The 7,811-nt window shown below is 33.8% G+C and overlaps 1 pseudogene; it reads right to left on the bottom strand.

Annotated features, from left to right (window-relative positions):
• Positions 1-1,554: 1,554 nt before the first annotated feature.
• On the bottom strand, positions 1,555-4,117 carry LOC145040589 (uncharacterized; annotated as a pseudogene).
• Positions 4,118-7,811: the final 3,694 nt, after the last annotated feature.

Below are 7,811 nucleotides of genomic sequence, written 5' to 3'. Positions count from 1 at the left end.
TCTTTATGATCTCTCTAAATCTCGTTGATTTGTGCATTGTGTTCTTGAATTTTTGATCATTTTAACTCATTGAATTAATTTTGTTTCAAATCCCATTGATGATCCAATAAGTTTTTTTAAGATCAAGCCTAAAACTAAATATCGTTACTGTTTATCAATCCAAAATTCAAGCCAAAATTGATTTGTGGTTACTGTTCATTGATTCAAGCCCAACTAATCACATTGATTATGTTACTGTTCATGATCAACTATTGTGAGCCCATGTCTTGTTTCTAATTTATTAATAAGATTTTTCTATCTGGTTCGTATGATTCACGAGCATACATATTCATTTCTCGATTTTATCATTAATCTCAGTCGGTGAATCAATCAATTTTCTTACAATGAAATTTTGACCTGATCCTGATTTTCTTTTCTTCATTCTACGATCGGAATCTGTGAAATATTATAGATGTTCTTCGATTTTAACTTGTATGGAATCTATTTTGACTGAAATTGAATTTAGTTTGAGTCATCAAAGCCTAAAAATCGAACTCGATTTTCATAATATTTGTTGATTGAATCTTCATCAATGGTGATTTTGTTGATTTTTGTTGTTCGTTTGTATCAAAAGTCTCGTACTTGAAAGTCAAACATGTTTCTATGAAGTCAAAATCGAAATCTTTTTTGAAATCGAAATCGATTTCAATGTTAGATGTTCATAATAGAATTGAAAGTGATTGTCGATGTGGTTTGTGATGCTTATTGAAGTGATAATACTTCAATCGATGAGTCAAGCTCAAAGTCAACGTTAATGTTCATTTTAACAGAGAAAACTGTAGTGATAATTGAATGGGATGGAAAAGTTAAATCGATATTTGGGAACGAACTGAGGCTGCCAATCGATAGTCAAAGGTAGAATGATTGAAATCAGTTTCATTGGGTCACATGAGAATCGATTTTGAGTTTGCTTTTGGTTATTTTTGAAGAATGGTTTGAAATCGAGATGTAAAATAGAAGCATATGGATTAATTGTTAAATCCTGGGATTTTGGTTTGATGATTGATGGTTTGGGGTCGAATCGAAATGTTCAATAGATTGATTTTTGATTTGGAGTTTTTGATATCCATGATTACAAGCGAAGAGGCTGTACAAGTTTACGAATTGATGAAAGTCACGATTTGATCATTTGACTAATTTGTTGTCTGGAATTCGATGTTGTAGTCAATAATTGCGATTCTGATTTTGAAGGGTTGAAGGATTGGTTTGGATATTATTCAATGTAGATTGTCGATGGGTAAGTAAATGCAAAGTTGACTGTGTTGATCACGAAGACAGTGTTATCAATCAAAATTGGATTGAAGTCAAAATCTTTTTTTTATTTATGATGAAAAACAGGCCCAGTTCTGAGGATTCAAATGCCAAGGACGAGATGGATAAAAAAGATCCTTAGGCCTTAACGTGTAACAAATTAACTTACATAAACTAATATTTTTATTAAAATGACGATAAACTTTATGGCAATAAACAAAGCAAAATCATAGTATTTTGATGAGTAATTACATATCCTAACAGCTAACCGACGATTCTTGAAGCTCTCCTAGCATTCTTGATTGCAAATTGGTTGATCAACTCTTCATAGTCTATACTCTCTAAGATTTCGTTCTCGATAGATATCATTGCCAAACCGCGAAGTCTTTCTTGTGTCATTGTGGAGCGTAAGTAAGATTTCACAAACTTCAATTTTGAACAATTTCTTTCTGCAGATGCAACCGTTACTGGAATAGTTAACAATATTCTATATGCAATGCTTGCATTTGGGAAATAATCAAGTTCTTTCAAAAACTTCAAAACATCTATAGGGTTTGCTAAACTCATTGGTTTCCAATGTCTCAAATAATTTCAACTCCGTATAAAGTTCATCGGCATCAATATCCGATCTTTCTTCAAACTCGAGTGCTTTTTCAAGACGATGACAATACGACTTAAGATCTTTATCTTCAATTCCCCTCAAATTATGTGGAAATAAAAAACCAAATACTCTATCATACTCTTTGAATTGTTCAAATCTTGTCTTAAGAGAAGAAATAGCTTGATCAACAATGAATAAGAAATAACTAACTCTAAAGTTCTCTTCAGGTGTAAATGAAACTTCTTCGCTAGTTGAACTCTCATCAAACCTTCTTTTCCTTTCAACCAAATGCTTTTGTGGAAATATCGGATCAATACCCATTTCAATAGCAATCTCCTTAGCTTCAACAATCGCTTTTGAAAAACCAGTTTCTCTATAATTCTTGAAGTACCCAATCAATTTGTTTATTTCTGTAATAGCATTATCAAGATGCATATCCTTTGATTGTAACTTCTTACTCAAAATATTCACATGGTTTAGTACTTCATACCAAATAACAGTTGATACCAAAAATTCAAAGTCACCAAGTTCTTTTTCTGCTAGTGAAGTTGCTTCACTTGCAATTGCAGCATCATTATCTTTTTCTCCAACTTGAAGTAAAGCTTCCTGTACATCCACAAGTTGATGTTTAATAGCCTTTACACTCTCAACCCGGCTTTCCCAACGAGTTTGACACAATGACTTAAGACTCCAAGCTTTAACATTATCTTTAAAAATTTCCCACCTCTTAGTAGAATTTGCAAAGATAGTATAAATGCGTTGGATGAATCCAAAAAAGTTCTTTCCTTTAACACACTTGTTAGCCATATCACATAATGTTAGATTAAGAGAATGGCAACCACAAGGAGTGTAAAATGCTCTAGGATTTATATCTAAAAATCTCTTTTGCACCCCTTGGTGTTTTCCTTTCATGTTTGCTCCATTATCATAGCCTTGACCACGTATATCATCAATTTCAAGACCAAGAGACTGTAACTCCTCAAGTGTAATATCAAATAGTCCTTTTCCAGAGGTATCATCAACATTCAAAAAACCTAAAAAGGACTCCTCAACAGTAACAGAGTTATATGATAACGTCAAATACCTCACTATTATAGTCATCTATTCCTGGTGACTTGAATAGGTAGTACAATCAAGTATGATTGAGTAGTACTTTGCTTCCTTTATCTTCTTGATAAGTTCTTTTTTAATTTCTTGAGTTAGCAAAGATATTAGTTCGTTTTGGATTAAGTGGCCAAGATAATGCACATGAAGCCCATCATTTGTGATTCGCCGCACATGCTCTTTGATAACCGGGTCAAACTCTTCCAACATTTCAATGACACCCAAAAAATTTCCGTTACCTATTAAATAAAATTAACAAATAAGAAGTGAAATCAGTCATAATAATTAACAAAAAGGTATTTGTTGGAATTAGAACAAAAAAATTACAATTTATAGTTACCTTTTTTATACAACTTTTCATTGGATCCACGAAATGCTAAATTATGTTTACCAAGAAATTTCACTACTGCATTGATTCTCAAAAGGACTTGTTTCCAGTAATCTCTTTCTTTCCAGAATTGCTCGTATTGAACTTTATCAATTGTTTCATTTAGGTTCAGTCTTTTACGCATATCAAACCACTTATTCCTATTTGTAAGATGATCCAATGAAATTTCGTGTTCTTTAACCCTAGTGTGACATGGTGCTAATCTGCATAACCATCACAATCCAATTTACCTTTTGAAATCCCTTTTCTAAACACTTTACAACAGAAACAAAATACTTTTTCAAGCTCTTTTGAATATATTAGCCATTCTCTATCACACTTCTCTAAATTTGGTAAAGTTCTTGTATATAAAGCAGCAGAAAACCGTCTACCAAATTTATCGTAGGGACCATAAATAATACTATTATCTCTTTTAGGACCTTTCTGGACCAAAAGTTTAATCTCCTCAGAATTAAGTTTTCCCATCTTCTTGGATCATATATATCAACAAGCTCTTTAATGGGCTCTTGCTCTTCTGCCTCTTCTACTTCTATATGCTCTTGCTCTTCAACATGCTCTTCAATGTGCTCTTCAACATGCTCTTCAATGTGCTCTTCAATATGTTCTTCAACAAGTTCTTCAATAGGTTGTCTATGGATAAACATATCTAGAGCACCGACGTCAGCCTTTCTCTTTTCTTCATCTAGTTTTCTTTTTTTACGCTTTTGACTACCGAATGATTGTTTATACTTCATGTCTACAATTTTACAGACAATAAACATAATTTGATAAGCAATTATACAATAAACAATTCATTGATTTCATTTATACAATAAACAATTATACACTAAACGTAATCTCATAATTTAATTTCTGATTCTAATAATATATTTCAAAATCATTCATTGATTTCATTTAACATTGTGAATCATTCAATCAATTTCAATATGATAATATGACATAATGACAATATGTCATAATGATAAACAAATAAACAATTAAAAATTCATGAATCACTTTCAAGAATCTGAAAATTAAACAGTTTATCTAAACCAATAAACAATTACACAAGAATTTGAAAAACTGATAATACATTCAAGTTTTCAACTGATTGTCTAACACTCTAAGTCTCTAATCGTGATTGACCCTAACCTGGAATTAGAAACTGTTGTATCAATATTCAATGGAGGATGATTCTTGATTATTGGCTTATTGAACGCTGTGAGCCTATGTTGATGTCGCTAAGACGCTAACCTGATGGGCGATTGTTGATGTTGTGATGCATTGCCCCTTTCGTTTCCCACTTTCCCTGCCCTGATTCGGTGATTCCACAATTGCTGCAATGACTTCGGTGATTCCTTAATTGCTGCCCTGATTTCCGATTCTGAAATTCTAATTGTTCAATTCATCATCGCTTGCCACTTTCCCTGCCCTGATTTCTGAACAATGATCGATCGCTTGCTGGCTTGCTGCTGCGCTAATTCGCTTTAAGTTTCATGCCTGCTTTAAGTCTCACGCCTGATTTCCGATTCTGAAATTCTGATGTTGTTGGATTTCTTGGGCCTAACGAATTCATTGATATACTATAAAAAAAAATTGGGCCCCTTAAATTTTTGGGCCCTGTTCCATTGCCCATATGGCACCTGCTCTAAACCGGCCCTAATGAAAAAGCAAAGAGTGAACGATCCCTGTATTGTTGATGATTTTTCTTGTTGTTAATGAAACTTTGGAGTCTATATTCATGAAGAATTGGATGTCGATGATATTGAAACTATTGTTAATGTCGATGAATTAGATGTTAATTAAGAGATTGAATGGTTAAGACGTTATTCAGCAGCTTCACATGCCTTCATTTTTGACATTATGTTGATCAAGCAAATTTTTGTTGTCAATATTTCTGGTATATGGCATTCGCGAACTGGAATACATGAATTGGGGAAAAAGAAAACATTAAGTTTTGAAATTGGACCCTGCAGTTTCGAAAGTTTGCCAATATGTACCCAGTTTCGAAAGTCTGATGATATATGCAGAAATTTCGAAATCAATCCTTAAAGTTTCGAAAGTTTGACATTGTTTATTCAACTTTGAAAGTTGGATTCATTTTCGACATTTTGGGATAGAAGGCAAAATTTTCAAAAGTAGTCCTGTAGTTTCGAAAATCTGGCAGACCATACCTAAATTCCAAAATGGACTAGTATTCTGAGAAATTAAAGATTGTACATTTCAGGCCCATGCAGTTATTGCGAATTGACTCTTTCTACCTAGTTTCACAAATGGGGGAGAGTTTTGCATTTTTTGCTATTTTGGGCACACTGGGTCACTGCAATATTTTGAAATTGACAATTTCTACCCAATTTTGAGAAATTTTGTCAAAGGCGGTCCGTGAACGAATCTAAAAATTCAAGATTTTTTGGATTTTTCGGATTGAAGCAAAATGTTTATGCCATGTGTTAAGGGGAGTTTTAGCTACAAAAATTCCGAATAGATCACTTTCTCATTCCTTTTTGGTTTTATAATCAATTTTCGATTATAAAAAAGGGGAGAAAATTATATAGAAATTCGAAAAGTTGAATTTTTCATATTATGTGCACTTGAAGACCGAAGTGACCTCAAGTATTTGAAGTTTATGAAATGATTCGATTGGAGATTTGGAAGTGATTTCGGTTCATGATGGGTTTGGACTTATTGAAGATTTTTGGGGTGTGCTTTTATGCTCAACTTTAGGGTGATTATTTGGAGATTGTGAAAATCCTAATTATCCGTTGATGCTCGGTTCGTGTGGTCTCACATTCTAAAACCCAAATTGATGAATCATGGAAGAATTGAAGATTTGATGTTCATCTCTACATGTGTCACGCTTGAGGCTCGATTCGCGTAGTTGCTCGGTTCGTATGGTCTCACATTCCATGTATGACTTTGTAAATGGTTTGACTTTTGTAGACCCACTTGCAGGTGGTACATTATCCTTGTGACATGAGAGATAGAGAGAGATAGAGATAGAGAGAGAGAGAGAAAGAGAGAGAGAGAGAGAGCGAGAGAGACGTAAACACCTTTATATAAGGTGGGTTCATACCACTTGTAGAGGTGTGTTTGAGAGATGTACTTCATAGTGTTTAGTGAGTGAGGTATTTACGGTGTTCTAGATCTAGTACCTGTTTTGTACTCATTTACAATGATCGAATGCACCTTTTAGCACCCAAATCACCATGTTCTTTGTGTTCATTAATTCCATATGCCAAACCAATGTTCATAATTCACTAAACATATTCCTAAAGATGAAAGATTAAAGCTTGATGTGAAGACAAATCCATGCAGATTCCTTGGTTATGGAAAAGATTAGGTTTTAATCTTATATTTTTTTGAAGATTAGAGTTTAAAACACATTGAGGAGATAAAGATAGTTCCTCAATCCATTGATGATCATGTTAATTTGGATCTGGTTCCTCCTCAAAACTCTAAGCCACGTAATGAAGATGCTCAGAATGATGAAAAACATGGTACTGATGACAATGATGTTCCAGAGCAGTTAGAGTTGGATGAGGAATTTTTCATTCCTTGTTGGTTTTATAATCAATTTTCAATCATAAAAAGGTGGAGAAATTATATGGTAATTCGAAAGTTGAATTTTTCATATTACATGGACTTGAAGACCGAAGTGACCTCGAGTATTTGAAGTTTATGAAATGATTCGATTAGAGATTCGGAAGTGATTTCGGTTCATGATGGATTTGGACTTATTGAATATTTTTACGGCACTCTTTTATGCTCAACTTTAGGGTGATTATTTGGAGATTGAGAAAATCCTAATTATCTGTTGATGCTCGATTCGTATGGTCTCACATTCTAGAACCCAAATTAAAGAATCATGGAAGAATTAAAAATATGATGTTCATCTCTACATGTGTCACGCTTGAGGCTCGTTTTGTGTAGTTTGTCGATTCGTATGGTCTCACATTCCATGTATGACTTTGTAGATGGTTTGACTTTTGTAGACCCACTTGCATGTGGTACATTAGCCGTGTGACATGAGAGATAAAGAGAAAGAGAGAGAGAGAGAGAGAGAGAGAGAGAGAGAGAGAGATAGAGAGAGAGAGATGTAAACACCTCTATATAAGGTGGGTTCATACCACTAGTAGAGGTTGATGGGTTTTGGTCATAAGACATCCTATGTGCTCATACAAACCCTAATGCTTGGATCTAGGTTTCTCTATTGTACATGCTTTGAATCCAAGACTATAAACCCTAATTCTAGCATACATATAATCATATTAAAATTAGAACAAGTTTATAGTGTTACCTTGATTGTTATGTAGCAATAACAATCCCAAATCTCCTTGTATTGACTTTGGAAGGCTTAGAGTCACAAGTGTCACTCCTCTAATGGCTTACAAACACCAAGAGCAAATGGAGAAGGTATAAAGAGAGAGGAGAGAGGTTAGAATTCGTCCT

The sequence above is a fragment of the Lactuca saligna genome, chromosome 4, assembly GCF_052625555.1.
Source record: "Lactuca saligna cultivar CGN05327 chromosome 4, ASM5262555v1, whole genome shotgun sequence".
In the NCBI taxonomy this organism is placed as follows: Eukaryota; Viridiplantae; Streptophyta; class Magnoliopsida; order Asterales; family Asteraceae; genus Lactuca; species Lactuca saligna.
The sequence above is the reverse complement of the archived record's forward strand: the minus strand, read 5'-3'. Positions and strand labels throughout refer to the sequence as shown.